Source organism: Trachurus japonicus, chromosome 15 (genome assembly GCF_045865225.1).
Source record: "Trachurus japonicus isolate A0001 chromosome 15, Traja_1.0".
NCBI classification, from domain to species: Eukaryota; Metazoa; Chordata; class Actinopteri; order Carangiformes; family Carangidae; genus Trachurus; species Trachurus japonicus.
In genome coordinates this window covers 3,959,217-3,976,004 of record NC_140921.1, presented here as the reverse complement: position 1 = coordinate 3,976,004, position 16,788 = coordinate 3,959,217, and the positions used below count along the sequence as shown (strand labels likewise).

At 39.3% G+C, this 16,788-nt stretch overlaps 1 protein-coding gene and 1 long non-coding RNA gene across 2 annotated transcripts in view; one reads left to right on the top strand and one right to left on the bottom strand.

The window, feature by feature from the left end:
- The window catches only part of LOC146973073 (uncharacterized), a 430,259-nt gene that overhangs the window by 278,482 nt on the left and 134,989 nt on the right, over positions 1–16,788 (bottom strand). The gene's annotated exons all lie outside the window — the stretch shown is intronic.
- The window catches only part of cdh5 (cadherin 5), a 50,003-nt gene continuing 39,519 nt past the window's right edge, over positions 6,305–16,788 (top strand). The window contains exon 1 of the mRNA XM_085799328.1: positions 6,305–6,452. The gene's annotated coding sequence lies outside the window, so the exon portion shown is untranslated. The remainder of the gene's footprint in view (positions 6,453–16,788) is intronic.

Below are 16,788 nucleotides of genomic sequence, written 5' to 3'. Positions count from 1 at the left end.
AATTTAGTGTGAAAAGAAAACACAACATATGTGTTTTTTTTTTTGTGTTGTCAAACTGATGTGTTCTGAATTTGTCCATTGTGTGCTGAGCCCTCTGGGCCACCGTAGCTACAGTAACTGTGACGCTCCTCTCATTGATAAAAATAAAACAAAACATCAGAATAATAGTTTTAAACTGCTTTGAACCTGTCCGTCATGTCTTTGTTGGGTGATTAGTGGTGAGTTTTTCTCCCCACTGAATATGTTTATTATTGCCGAAGCTTTGTTGTGTTTAAAGATGAAAGCGAATCCTTTAGGCAGATGTAGAAAAAAATCTGTCATGTTACACATTATAGTCTCTCTTCTTCCCTCTCTCTCTCCGTCAGTCCTCCACTTCTTGACGTTTCATCTCCCGGCGGTCGTCTTCCAGTCAAACCACCGGCGGGGGGAGGGGAGGGAGGGGGACGTCACTCGTTTTTCCTCACATGTCATGAGTTGGAGCGAGGGATTGTGCAATTTTTAGCGCCAAAGTGTCTCTTTTTAGGGAAAGGGAAAAAAAAAACTAGGCCAAGAAGAGCATGAGGGGGGGACTTTATTTATTTTTTATTATGATTTATTTTATTTTGAAAAGACAGAATGACAGAGAGACACAGAGGAGAAGGAGAAAAAGAAGAAGAGACGTGAAACAGGAGAGTTTCCATCATCGGTTTGTTTGTTCGTGGGACGACCGTCACTCTCCAACACGACAGACGACAAGAGGACACACTGGTTGTGTTTTTTCTTGCTCTTGTTCCCTCACTCTTTCTTTCCCCACACACACACACACACACACACACACACACAGACACACACACACACAGACACACACACATATCACTGTCACCGCTCTGTTGAATAAAGATTCATTCTATGTGAAGATGATTTACAGCAAAGGCACACGGCACAGCTTCTCAAAAATTAATAATAAGCTGCTATAATAAAAACCCGCTGCATTGAGTAGACTACCTAAGTCAGTGGTTCTCAACCTTTTGTACATCAAGGACCCCTAAATTGACACAAATTAGACCACGGACCCCCATTGGACCAAATTTAGAAGTAAACACCAGAAATACACAAATATTTATTCTGAGACTGAAGAACATTACGTTTTTATACTTTTAAATTAGGGCCAATGGCGTGAATTTTTGGAAATATTATAGAGAATTTTCTGGAAAAAAGTGGTCCAATTTCTCCCAAAAAATTTAAACATTTCTAGCCAGAAGTGGTAAAATTTCTCTTAAAAAATGTTCAAAATAAAAATAAAAAAGTAAAAATTTTCTCGAAAAAAGTGGTAAAATTTCTAAAACAAAAAAGTTTTTAAAAAAAATCTAAAAAAGTGGTAAAAAAAAAAACTTCTAGAAAAAAGTGGTAAAATTTCTCGTTAAAAAATGTTCAAAATAAGGAAGTAAAAATTTTCTAGAAAAGTGGTAAAATTTCTAAAACAAAAAAGTTAAAAAATAGTAGAAAAAGTGGTAAAATTCTAGAAAAAAGTGGTAAAATTTCTAAAACAAAAAAGTTTTAAAAAAAATCTACAAAAAGTGGTAAAATTAAAAAAAAAAAAAAATTCTAGAAAAAAGTGGTAAAATTTCTCGTAAAAAAATGTTCAAAATAAGGAAGTAAAAATTTTCTAGAAAAAAGTGGTAAAATTTCTAAAACAAAAAAGTTAAAAAAAAATCTAGAAAAAGTGGCAAATTTTCAAGAAATAAATTGGGGACCCCCGTCAGATCTCTCAAGGACCCCACGTTGAGAACCACTGACCTACGTAATAAATGCAGATACATAAAATCACAGACTATTAATTATTTAAAATAAAAAGTCAAGATAAGCTGAATTAAACTGACATCATTTACATTATGAATCATTGTGCTGTCCCATGTTTTTTTGCTTGCAGGAGGTCAGGGGGTCGGTGACTGGGTGAACGCAGCATGAGAGCACTTGTCATGTCCTGTTGCCTACCAAAAGGTAAACACTGGCTTCTTGTTACCATGGCAATGCTTTTTTATTTATTTATCTATTTATCAGCTTACCTGTGGAGTTTTCTCTTGCAAACAAACAAACAAACAAAAAAAAAAAATCACATCTAGTCGAAACTCAACAGACAAACAAAAAATGTGTTGAGTCATAAAATAAAACTTCCTTATACTTCTACTTCTGTTCACATCCACAGTTTCCTTCCAGCACTTTTCTTCTTTCTTCACTGCTTTTTGTTTTGCACCCTGCTGTTTTATTTTTCTGTTGGTCTGTTTGTAGAGGGGAGAAAAAAAGAGCATGAAGTGAAGTGCTGCGTATGTGCATGTAGATGTTCAACAGTGGAAACAGGTCGTTTTTTAGGATTGTGCAAAAAACAAAACAGAAAAACCCAAACTGGTCCATGGTGCAAGAAGAAAGTGTGATAGCAAACATTAAGTAAGTAGGAATTCAACCTGTCCCGTCTGTATCAATGCAGCGTTTGGACACGTTTCAGTTCATTCACCGCGTTATGAGATAATCATGTAACATTACGAGACAGAGTTGTTTTGGAGGCAAATGCAGCTATGTGTGCGTAGCCTAGCCTTTTTAGCTAGACTACATTTTGATAGCCTAGCCTTTTATCTTAGCTATAGTTGGCTTAGATGTGTTTTCTTGGCTTGGCCTGTTATCTTAGATCTGTTTTCATAGCCTAGCTTTTTTTTTTAGCTATGTTTTTATAGCTTAGCCTAGCTGCATTTTTGTAGTTTAGCCTCTTGACTTAGTGATGTTTTCCTAGCCTAGCCTGTTAGCTTAGATATTAGTCTGTTAGCTCAGCTATGTTTTCCTTAAAGGGGAACTATGCAAGTCTGGTCACTTTTCCGCTATTTAACCCTACGCCTGGCCATGTGCATTTGTTTACAATGAAGCCGGCGAAAAATCAATAGCCTACATGGAGCGGTGGATAACGTTATACTGTATAGGTAGGTAACATAGGCCTATACAATGTTACGACGTATAGACTGTAGCCTGTTTGTGTAGTCTTAACTTTCATAAAAATCCTGCATAGTTTCTCTTTAATAGTAGCCTAGCTAGCGGTTTAGTGGTCATTTTAAATCTTAAATCTTTAATCTGAAAGGCGACATATTATGGAAATATCATTTTTTGCCTTTTTTGCCTTCCGGCCCGCAAAATGTGAGAATGGACAAAAAAATCTGTAATTTTCAGGCTCCTGAGGTTAAAATCCATGTAGTTTTATGAGCTATTCCCTCAGTTGTCATCCAATGATGTCATTAGTTTTCGAATTTGCTTAATACCACCCCTACCTATGAGTACAGGTACCTGTAGAGGGGGCGGGGCAAGCAGTGGCTCATTTGCATTTAAAGGGACAGGCACTGAAACCAGCCGTTCTGAACAGGGCTGTTTTGAGCCGTAAAAAGAGCTGTGGTGTTTGATCTTTGTGGTATTTTGACCAAAGACATGTCATTAAGACACCTGGGAACTATTTAAATTTGTGGAAAAGGGGCAGAATATGTCTCCTTTAAATCCTAAAAACCAGACAGGGAGCCGATCGCAAAAGGATCCTTCAATTCGAAACAGTTGAAAAAAAAAAAATGTATTTCCTCATGGAAAAAAAACATTGTTACTCTGACCAATCGGATTACTGAAGAAGAAGTAGAGAGAGAGAGAGACTAGCCATGCATTAAAGCTGCGACTAAAAAAAAAAAGGATTCAGAGTAAATGTTGGTTTTCGTCGTGCCGATATACAACAACACCACCGCTCGCAGCTCCTAATGAAAATATTGCATGTGGAGTCGAGCTGAAAGTGCAAATAGCAAGAGAGCGAGCAAATAGAGAGAGAGATGGGGGGAGGAGAGAGAAGGAGGGAGAAGGAGAGAGAGAGAGAGAGAGAGAGTGTTATTGCCACAGGAGAGGTTTCATGTAAAAACACACAGTCGGCTTTCCTGTCTAATTCAGCAAATTACTGATGACCGACCCCTCTCTCTCTCTCTCTCTCTCTCTCTCACCCCTCTCATCTCATTTAGCGGCTTAGACAAGATCTCTCTGTCAGATACACTCATACACACACACACACACACACCCTGAAACACACGCACACACACACACACACTCCATCCATTAAACACACACACACCGACCGAAGTCTCTCCGTGAAATATTTACTAGCCTCATGTGGGGAAATCTCTGAGGATTATCCCCAATAACCTGTTTAACTTAATCCTTATCTCACACACATGAATAATAAATCCACACCGACACTCAGACACACTCACACACACACACACACACACACACACACACACACACACACACACACACACACACACACGCACACACACACACACACACACACACGTTTGTAATGCTATCTTTGTGAGGACATAGTGTATTCTCTAGCCCCTTACCCTAACCTTAACCATTACTCTTAAAGGGACATTGTGTAGGAATGCGGTTGTATATCTCAAGTAACTCAATCGTATTTTTCATGTTGCATTCACCTGAAATTGGGCAGACGGCAGACGGACGACAGCCGCTGCACGTAACGGCATAAACAAGCCTCTATGTAAGCAAGTGGTCCGTCAGCACGAGGCAAAAGAATACACGTGACAATATGTTGTCACGGCGATGTGGTATTGTTTACCTGACCCACGTTTTACCGGCTTTCTCTGGACTTCTGTGACTAAAATGACATCTGGTTTGTTAGCGACGGCCGTCTGCCCGACTGCAGGTGAATGCAGCATCAGTGTAACGCTCCATTCCTCCTCACTGCGTTACCACGGTGACTTTTCACAGACGCCACCTCGACCTGAGCCAACAGCTCCGGTGTCTCCGCTGAGTTTCCATGGTTTCCTACCGTCACGCTGCCACTGAACGTAAAAACATGGCGACACCACATGGCAGCAGCACCGAGCTTACCCGCTCCATGTAGATATGAATGATATGAACGGCTCATTCAGAGCTGAAAGGAACACTTCAGTTTGTTGATGGGGGGGATTACTGGTTAATGAAAAACAGACTTTTGAACGTAGGGATGTCACGATTATACATTTTCTTGGTCCGATTATTGTCAGAGAATTAATCACGGTGTTACGATTATCACGATTATTATTATTACACGATTATAAACTATAATGTTTAGACACACCACTTGGTAAACTCATCCAAGAACAGCGCGGGTGATGTTCAGCACACACACATGCGCGCGGGTCGCCGGTCTGTGTGTCTACTGCTGTTTCACACGGAGCTCTGCTGTGAAAAGACGTCTCCTCCGAGATGTAGCGGAGAGAAACACACATTTCTTTTCACACATGAGCCAATCACAGTGGTCATTAAAAAAAAAAAAAAAAAACGGCAAATTTACTGGTCGCACATGCGCGAATAGATGAAAAATGTACTCAAATTTTAGTCGCAAAATGCGACCATTTAGTCGCAGTCCGACATAATCTTTTTTGAGAAGTGACAATATTTAGGAATCTTTACGATTAATTTATTGTGGCGTTTAATATCAAGACTAATTGTGAAAACAAGTAATCGTGACATCCCTATTTGAATGAAATAATCGATTTTCGTGAATAGATAACAGGAGAAGTTACACAATGTCCCTTTAACCTCACTTAAACCTAATTATAATGACCTAGTTATTATAAAGGGGTCTGAGGAAGTGAGAACCACTCTGATGGTTTAAAACTCAACTGGTCCTCACATGTATAGCTTTACATGTACACACACACTCACACACACACCGTCTCCCCTCTCTCTCTCTCTGTGAAGTGAAATGATGTGACGCCTCTCTCACCTCTTACTCTCCCTCCCTCCCTCCCACCCTCTCTCTCCTTCTCTCCTCTCTCCTCACACACTCTCTCACTCCATCTGCTTCATGAACATGAGCCGGCTGCTTCCTCTGCCTCTCCCCGCGTCTTTCAGCTGCTCTCGCTCCATCTCTCTGTCTCTCTTCTTTCTACTTCTTTCCCTCTTTTTTTCTTTTTTCCCCAGGACAGGAAAAGGAGTGGTAACCGGGAGCAACACTACCACCACCACCACCAGCAGCAGCAGCAGGGAAAACGGACAACAATAACAGGAAGAGGAAGTGGGCAGTGACCTGTGAGAGAGAGAGAGAGGGTTGTGTGTCGTCCAGCTGAGCTCCAACACTTCTCTTCTCTTCTTCATCTTCTTCTTCTTCTCACCACTGGATCAAGAAGAAAAAAAAACCTCGAGGACCGGACCGGACCGACCCGAGGCGTTCAGGTGCACCGGGAGTTTTTACAGCTTTTAAGTTGGAAGAGGATTCACCTGACTGACACTTTATCATATCATCATCGTGGTTAAAAAGGAGGATTTGTAGAGACGACACCTGCTGAGGGCGAACCAGACGGAGACTGCTGTTGGGTTTTTAATTTTTGTTTTTTTTTCAATTTTTTAAACCGTCGCTTCAGAGACTTCAGAGAGAGACCTCAACCGGCTCTCAGGTGAGTTTCCTCTTTTTATTTATTATTCTGAGACTCTGAGATTGAACTCATCGTCAGAGATCTCTGTCTCTCTCTCCTCTGACCTCGGGGTGAAATCCGTCTCACAGCGTCTCTGATGTTCGGTCGTAGCCTCGGTCCGTTCACATCATGACTCTGTGATGATATTTTAATTTTAATTCAGCACCGTTGCCTCTTCCTCCTCCTCCTCTTCTTCCTCTCAGAGCCGGTCGCTCATTCCTGAAGTCGATTCGTACGAGGAGGAGGAAGAAGAGGAGGAGGAGGAATGAAATGAAAAGCTGACTATAAATCACTGTGACGAGCTTTAGAAGAAGAGAAAATACTTGAAATGCGTTTTAAAAATTAAAAATACAGCACATCCAATCAAGTCGTACAATACAAGACACGATAAAAGCTGTTTGTTAAAAGAAAAAGAAAGTGGAGAACAGCGATCTAAAGAGCTGCATGTGTGCTGCTGATTGAAGACATGAGACGGTTTATTTATCACCACATGTTGTTACAGAAGCATAAGTAGAAAAATATGCAAATACAGAAATACAAACATATAAAGAAAAAACAAAGAGAGAGATTCTGTTTAGTTCAGTTACAGGTGTGAGGTTGAGGCAGTCTGGACTCAAAATGGAAGTGTTGGACATAAATAATTGAATAAACACTGATTTTCTTTTAGATCTTTTATGGCAACAGGAAGGTTGAAGGATGAAGGTTGTTACCATGTAGTATTTAGTTGTGCTGCTCAGACCAGTGAGTTATTGTTTCCATTAGTTATTGGTTGGTTGGTTGGTCTCTTGTTTTGTCTGTGGCGTGTTAAACTATTGATGACGACACATTTAAATTAATATTTTTCAAAGTAAAAGCTGCTGTCAGTTTGTGAAACCAGCCGTTCTGAACAGAGCTGGTTTTGAGCCGTTAAAAGAGCTGTGATTGTTTGATATTTGGGGATATTTTGACCGAAGACATTCAGTCTTTACAGTAAGACACACATTTACTGCAGTAGTCCGGGCGTTTAATATGCTAAATCCACTTGGAGCAACAGGCTACAATTTATTTTTGCAATGAGCAGCAGCACCAGACCATTACAGTATGAAAAGAACAAGGAGTTCGCCGTAGGAAAACTGGAATAAAACTACTAGTACTTTTTCCCCGACACATCTTTATTGATATCCGACAATAAATCCAAACATATAAAGAAAAAACAAAGAGAGAGATTCTGTTCAGTTCAGTTACAGGTGTGAGGTTGAGGCAGTCTGGACTCAAAATGGAAGTGTTGGACATAAATAAATAGATAAAAAACGATTTTCTTTTAGATCTTTTATGGCAACAGGAATGAATGATTTCCAGGAGGCAATGTTATAAAACAGTGAGTTATAGTTTCCATCAGGTGAACTTATATCTGGTCTCTTATTTTGTCTGTGGTGAGTTCGACACATTTAATATTTTTCAAAGTAAAAGCTGCTGTCAGTTTTGCACCGACAATTAAAGGTAACGAACCTACTGCTATGACTATAGGGATTATGGCAATGGGCCAATTTGCCAAAATGTTGAACTATCCCTTTAAATATTCCCACAAAAACACTGTTAAAGTTACAAAAAATCATTTTTCTTATTTTGTCGGTTCATGTTCGGTTCATGTTCTATTGATTTAACAGGAGGTTTTTTATGTTTTTATGTCCTGAACCCGCTCCTCTTCCTCTCTGCTGCTGCTGTTAGTGGTGTGTGTGTGTGTTTTCTCCTCTGGTGTGTGTGTATGTGTGTATTTGGTGTGTGTGTGTGTGCAGCAGACAGAGGTGATTTGATTTGGTTGTTACGCCGTCAAAGCCGTCGATGCAACTAAACCCAGTGGTCTAATTCCTGAAGAGAAGAGGGAACTAGTATTATCAGGGAAAATCCTTTGGGTGCCATCTGGGAGAGACTTCAACAGCCTCCCACACACACACACACACACACACACACACACACACACACACACACACACACACACACGCTGAAGACGGCTGGTGATTAGAGCCATTCATTCAGATATATGTCAGGGTGTGTGACAGCCTGTCCAGCTGTGGTGATGTTGGCTCGGCTCAAGTCTCTGATTACTCCTGAAAGACCCAGTTACAGTTTTATTTTTATTGTCTGACCTGTATTCGCCGGTTTAAAGTTGCGTTTTATTTTGAAAAACCTCCAACAAAATCAAACCAAAACCCCCCAGAGTGGTTACAGAATAAAAGTTTATTGTTCGGCTGTTTTTTTTTAACACGTTGGAGCTGATCTGTTCCTTCTGGAGGCTGGGACAAAATAAGAAAAATGATTTTTTTTAAACTTTAAGAGTGTTTTTGTGGGAATATTTAAAGGGATAGTTCAACATTTTGGCAAATTGGCCCATTGCCATAATCCCTATAGTCATAGCAGTAGGTTTGTTACCTTTATTTGTCGGTGCAAGCTGTTTTTAGAACGGAGGAGCAGAGCCGTGAGCTGCTCAGAGCTACGCTACGGAGGCTCATTATGGGATTTCTTGGTTCCCCTTCATCATACTCATCAAATACACAATCCAACAACTCCACAACGCTCTGGTGGACAAGTTGTGACCTGCACATTCACCACGCTATGAGATAATAACACAACGTTACCACACAGAGTTGTTTTAGAGGGAAATTCATGCAAAACCGCTGATGCACGTTGCCTTCAGGGACAGTTTTTCATCAAGCAGTCTCTGTATTTCCCTCTAAAACAACTCTGTGTGGTAACGTTGTGTTATTATCTCATAGCGTGGTGAATGTGCAGCTCACAACTTGTCCACCAGAGCGTTGTGGAGTTGTTGGATTGTGTATTTGATGAGTTTGATGAGGGAAACCAAGAAATCCCATGAGCCTCCGTAGCGTAGCTCTGAGCAGCTCACGGCTCTGCTCCGCCGTTCTAAAAATAGCTTGCACCAACAATTAAAGGTAACGAACCTACTGCTATGACTATAGAGATTATGGCAATGGGCCAATTTGCCAAAATGTTGAACTATCCCTTTAAAAATATTTAGTGTTTGATAAACTCACACCGGGTTTTAGATGAATCTTGTTAAAACAGGTTCACAACGATAAAATCAGATCCGACTGATTGGGAAGGAAAATATAATTAACTGTGTGTGTGTGTTCCTGTGTTCCTGTGTGTGTGTGTGTGTTCCTGTGTTCCTGTGTTCCTGTGTGTGTGTGTGTGTGTGTGTGTGTGTGTGTGTGTGTGTGTGTGTGTTCCTGGTGTGACTCTCCGGCAGACAGATTGTGAGAAGCTGCTTCTGTGATTAAACCTGTTTTAATCTCCACAAACAGACACACACACTGACACTGACGCTGTTCAGCTGTCCAACACCACAGACACACACACACACACACACACACACACACACACACACACACACACACACACACACACACACACACACACACACACACACTCAGACAGACACACACACACACACACACACACACTCAGACAGACACACAAAAACAACAAAGCCTTTGATTTTCAGCTGCTAGAAGTCGAGTTAAGAAAACTAAACAGTGTCAAAGACTTCGTGTTGAGAGTGAGTTTTATGTGAGTAGAGTTAAGGAGTGTCGTTCCTCTGGGGGGAAGGGGAGGGGGGGGGGGGGATTAGTTGTGATTTAGTGAGTTTATTTTTCTTAGACGGGGAAAAAATTCTCCAGTTTGACCTGAGGAGAGACGAGAGTCGCCACAGTTGAACCTGGTTCAGTTCAGTTAAAGGTCACGTTGGGTCACACAGCGCTGCAGCAGGAGAGAGTTCATCCTCTGACGAACTCCAATCGATTACCATCAATAATCAATAACCTCAACAAGCTGGACACTGATCCAGATTGTAGAAATATCTCTATACACTGTAAAAACTCAAAGTCTTTCCAAGAATATTATATATGACAATAAATATAACTTATTTATTGTCAAAATGTCTCATTTCTAGTCAAAACTAATCTCTTTTTACTCAAAATAAGACTCATCACCTAAAAATTAACTTGTTTTTAGTTCATTTTCATTTGTTTTAAACGTATTTTCACTTGAAATAAGTAGAAAAATTTGCCAGTGAAAGCAAGTTTTGTTTGTGCTTAGTAGTAATAAGAAAGAAAAACTTGCTCCACTATCAGATTTTTCTACTTATTTCAAGTGAAAATATGTTTGAAAGAAGTAAAAAGTGTCTAAAAACAAGATGCTTTTTTAATGTGATGAGTCTTATTTTAAGTAGAATGAGATTTGTTCTGACTAGAAGTGACATTTCGACTAGAAATAAGACAAATATTCTTGGTAAGATTTTGAGTTTTTGCAGTGTATACGTAAACATATATATACTATATATAACTCAGCTCTGGTGCAAAGCTGAAGTTTCAGTGCAGGTTCATCCTGTGGTGAGCATGACTGTGATCAATTCATTATATAATCATATATAGAAACTGTAAGACCTGTTTGTCACTTACTACCATCACATATATACCTAAAAACATAACATAACATAAAATACCCACAGAAATATGTGCATATAAACATTTTTCTTGATATTACGTATATAAATTATGTATTTTTATCTGCTTTAAGAAGTTATGAGGTGAAGTGTTTAAGATGACTCTTCAAGTAGTAAGATTAATGCTTAATATTGTACACAGTCTCTTTACAAATAAGATAAAACATAATGAATAAATTATAACCATATATGTTGATGATATTTATTCAGTTAGTTAATGCAACAGAATTTCTTCTGTATATGTGTATAATCTTCATGTTTATCTCATGAATGAAACATGACTCAGTCCTCTGGGTCACAGTGTTTATGGTAACAACTGTTGACAGGCTCTCAGTATATCTGGATATACGTATATACAGTATTTATATATTTAGATGGTATGGTGGAACAGTGGTCACCTCACAGCAGGGAGGTTCTGGGTTCGATCCCCGGGCCTGAGTGTTGTTTATTAGGTTTCATTTGTATATATGTGCTTTTAGTTTATATGTAAATAGTTCTTCTTATTCTCCAGAGTCCTAGTTCTGGTTAAATCAGTGAAAGCAAGTTTTTTGTGCTCGTAATAAGAAAGAAAAACTTGCTCCACTATCAGATTTTTCTACTTATTTCAAGTGAAAATCTGCTTGAAAGAAGTAAAAAGTGTCTAAAAACAAGCTACTTTTTAATGTGATGAGTCTTGTTTTAAGTATAATGAGATTTGTTTTGACTAGAAATAAGACAAATGTTCTTGGTAAGAGTTTGGGTTTTTAAAGTGCAAATATACACATGGTAACATGGTAGATGATGAATAACGTTATCTACTGCTCCATGGATTGATTTCTCACCGGCTTCGTTGTTGGAAACAAATGCACATGGAGGAGAGGAGGGTTAGAGACACAGAGGAGGAGAAGAGGAAACATGGTGCGTCCTGTGATGTGACAGTTGTGCATCGTGCAGCTCGAGTGTCTTTGTCTTCAGTCCACAGTTACTCATCTTTTTATATCTGTTCATCTTTGGAGCTGCTCTCTCTTATTGTTGGTGGATTGCATTGTTTTTTTCCAACCAGAGAACTGGTCAGTGAACACAACATGAGTCCTTTTCAACTCCCTTAAAGGGATAGTTCAGAAATGGCCGTTTGTCCTGTTTGTCACGTCTCCTTTCACGAGTTTCCACGAGTTGCCGCACGAGTTTACCCGAGTAAGGACAACAAATTTGATTGGTCGTTATCGAGCAGGCGGGATATTCAAAGCTTGGGGTGAGACCGAGCTCCGTGTGTGTGTGTGTGTGTGTGTGTGTGTCTCAGATGTTTGATTGATGGATGACTGATCCAATATCAGTGGCTGATGAATCGTGAGCAACGTGAAGTATAATCCGTGCGCCTGCATTATCCAATGCAAAAATACTCGAAAATAGAATTTTGCACAAAGTTTGGGCTCCATCGTCTGATAGATGAGTTATTACACTAATGTTAAGACCCAGAGTGGAATCTAATTCATTTTTCTTTTCTGTACAAGGTCAAGGTCAAGGTCAGGTTTATTTATATAGCACCTTGAACTAAAGTGCTTTACAATTAAAACAATTTCAATTACAGTTTAAACATCAGATAAAAACACAATAAAAAAAAGCACAATAAATAAACTAAACATTGGATAAAACATTGGATAAAAGCACAACATACAATAAAACTGTAATGATAAAACAATCGGTCAAGGGTTCAACGCCAGGGAGAAGAGGTGGGTTTTCAATAGAGATTTAAAATGTACTAAGTTTGGAGCTGTTCTGATTGGGAATGTGGGCTATTCCAGAGTTTAGGAGCGGCGACTGCAAAAGCTCGATCGCCTCTTGTTTTTAGTCTTGACTTCGGTATGCTGAGGAGGAATTGGTCAGCTGACCGTGATGTTCTACATATAGAGTGTGGGGAACAAGCAGGTCACTTAAATAAAGGGGAGCCAAGCCATTCATGGCTTTGAAGGTCAACAATAACATTTTAAAACTTATCCTCCGGCAAACAGGAAGCCAGTGGAGAGACCTCAACACTGGGGTTATGTGCTCGGTTTTCCTAGTACTTGTTAAAAGGCGAGCGGCCGCATTTTGGACTAGCTGGAGACGCTGGATAGAGGACTGGTCTAGGCCCACATACAGAGCGTTGCAGTAGTCCATTGTACAGCTTTAAACAGGAGGTGGAGTCTGGATTATTCAGACGTGCAGCAGCCTGACAATGTTCAGCCCTGATGCTCATCCTCGTGTCCTCTCTCCTGAAGACAGGTAGAGACGTTTCTCTCTCTCTCTCTCTCTCTCTCTGGTTTTTTTCCTCTGAAAAACACCCGAACGCACCACAGGCCTCGTGTCTGAACTTCAGCGACCCCTTCAGCTGCGGCGCCGGGGATTTATGAAGTCTTGTTGACTCGACGTCTCTGAGCTGCTGCTGTGTTTTAGCCGTCGGTCGGTTGAAACTAGGTCAGACTCACTCGTCTGCCAGTCACCAAACATCCCGCAGAATGACAACTGTATCTGAAACGTCTGTCTGTCCCTTCTGCTGCTGCTGCTCGGTGCCGCGGGACCGTGTACAGATGTAATTACAGATATTCCTGGATGTTATTTACTTCCTTCACACCTCTGAAAGAAAGATGCCTTTGATAATAAATAATAAAAAAAAACACGTCGCAAATAACTTTTACATAATCCTTCACCTGCGTTTCTGTCTTAATAGAAACAAACACACTCAGATGTTCGTTTAAAGACTTTTATCTCCTGCAGAGAGAGAGAGAGACGTCAGCCGCCACAGATAAAGATAATAAAGTTAAAGGGATCGTTCAACATTTTGGCAAATTGGCCCATTATAGCAGTAGGTTCGTTACCTTTAATTGTCGGTGCAAGCTGTTTTTAGAACGGCGGAGCAGAGCCGTGAGCTGCTCAGAGCTACGCTACGGAGGCTCATTATGGGATTTCTTCTTGGTTTCCCTCATCAAACTCATCAAATACACAATCCAACAACTCCACAACGCTCTGGTGGACAAGTTGTGACCTGCACATTCACCACGCTATGAGATAATAACACAACGTTACCACACAGAGTTGATTTAGAGGGAAATTCATGCAAAACCGCTGATGTGCGTTGCCTTCAGGGACAGTTTTTCATCAACAGTCTCTGAATTTCCCTCTAAAACAACTCTGTCTGGTAACGTTGTGTTATTATCTCATAGCGTGGTGAATGTGCAGCTCACAACTTGTCCACCAGAGCGTTGTGGAGTTGTTGGATTGTGTATTTGATGAGTTTGATGAGGGAAACCAAGAAATCCCATAATGAGCCTCCGTAGCGTAGCTCTGAGCAGCTCACGGCTCTGCTCCGCCGTTCTAAAAACAGCTTGCACCGACAATTAAAGGTAACGAACCTACTGCTATGACTATAGGGATTATTATGGCAATGGGAACAATTTGCCAAAATGTTGAACTATCCCTTTGAATCTGCTTTTAGGTGGAAGGTAGAGAAACTAGCAGAGGATAGAAAGGAAAGAAGAAGTGAAGACGTGTAGTCAGCAGAGGGAGTGAATGGCAGGAAGGGCGTGTCCCTCTCTAATGATGAACCCTCATTAACCGACCGACCACTTATTGTGTTTTTCTTCCTGTTGCTGATAAAACGACGCTGAGGAGGAAACGCTGCGTTTTTAAAAAATGCCCTTTTCTGGAAAACCAGCTAAGAGACGGGGGAAGTTTGTGTTGATGTTGTGTTTGAGTGTTTGAGTTTGAGTGAGTAAGAAGTTACTGAATCTGTGACGGAGAGGAAACGTCTCACTGGATTCAGTCTTTTATGACGACTGCTGATTAATTATTATTTTCTAGAATTAATTCCCACAGGACTCAAACTTCCCCTCCAGCTCAGGACTGAGTCATTTGTTTTGAAGTGAAATTCATTAGAAATAGTAACAGTTTCATATATAGACATTATAGTATCCAGCCCTGTACAAATATATATAATATATGTTTATATGCTATTTATGTGGTCAGAAGTATTATTAATATATCTCCACCCTAAAGCCTGTCAGTCATGTTGATGTGTTAAAAAGTGGGATCATTTTAAGTTAGACATGAGAAATTAACAATAAAAACTTTAAGGTTTTCATACATGTCTGTTGTGTGAATAAAGATTTACACATAACTTTTATAGAAAACATTGAAATAATTGGTTTGATAATGAAAAACCAATGAAAACATATAAAAACATACCCTTTTAACACATTTGTCTCAATGAACTTCCAAATATAAGTTGAACAGGTTATATAATTTGAACACATGCTGTGATTTTTACATAGAAAACTTATAACTTCAACTTATAGGAGACAGAATACATCCAATAGTAGACAATAAACCAATGAAAGTGTTTGAAAACTATTATTTTAGGAATTTATAGTAAATATAACTCATAAATAAAGTTTTAAAACACTCATATGACTAAACTTTCTAAACACTCTTTAAAGCAGATTATGAATTTTCCTATGTCTTTAAACGCCTCAATCTGGGTGAATCGGTTACTCACAGTCTCTTCAAAGCAAACTTATTGATTATTATTGATTAGAAGCTTCTGTTTTTATTAGTTTGTTTCTTTTTTTCCTGAAAGTGCACGGTTGACAGAGGAGCTTTATTTTCCTGCAGCTCAGAGTGTTTAGTGTTTGTGCAGCCGATGTAGAGAGGAAGGATGCGAGCTGACGGCGCGGGGTGACGGGAGGACACGGCAGGAAACTGACAGGACGTCTGATCGCTCCTCAACAGTAGCTCAGGAAAAACTAAACTAAACCACAACAACTGAAGCCTCTTGTCTCGTCTCGTTAGCAGCTGAAAACCTGACTTCAAAACATTAATAATGAAATTTTTATCAACCATTAAACTCCAAGAGAAAGATGCAAAAGTCTCAGATGATGAACTCACAACACACAGGACAGAAGTCAACAGGAAAACTGACACTGAAATGATTAAAAAGTCGACAGAGTGAGATGATCTGAACTCACACGACCTTCAGTCAGCAGCGTTCACAGCCGAATTAACTCAGATATGAATTAAAGTGTAAAGAATTAAAGATTCAAAGAAAGAAAAAACACATTTTCAGTCACAGAACTTCCCGAAATTAACACGGATAATGTGTTAAATGGATGTTTTATTCAAATTTATATCATCTTCCTGTGTCAGTGAAGCAACAGTGTAATGACTAAGCTTTAATATATGTTCCTGTAATTATGACTGAAGTGAAAATAACTTACATTTTCACTCTTCAACTTGGTATATTCACACCAATACATTCATTCATACATACAAGTTACAATAATGAGTTGACATTGAGGTGTTTTTTTTTTCTTTTGAAAAATTGACGTTGAAAATGATTTAAAAAAGAAATCAGCAGCATAAAAGCTGAATGAACTTTATCTGAAACTCAAACGTCCTTCAACACACGTACCAAGAACTAAAGGAAAAACCCACGAACCTTTCTGTTTTCAAATGATTTTATATATTTTTTTTATCAGAAATGTGTTTTTTTCTTTTTCTTTCACAAAACTACTTGAAAATAACATGAAAGCTGCTTTTATTCACTTTCTGTTGATTGATTGTAATTAATGACGACTGATTTTTATTTAACTATAAAAACACCTGTGGAGCCAAACTCATGTTTTTTTTAACTCAAAAACTTGATGTATTTTTATGCAAATTAAGTTTATTGACCATGAAATGTAAATGTTATGATGTAATACTCCATAAGAAGTGCACATAGAAAAACATATGAATATTAAATGTTTTGGAAGTAAAACTAGTTAAAGTAAGTAGTAATAAACTTCTCCAAAGCTTTGATGCATC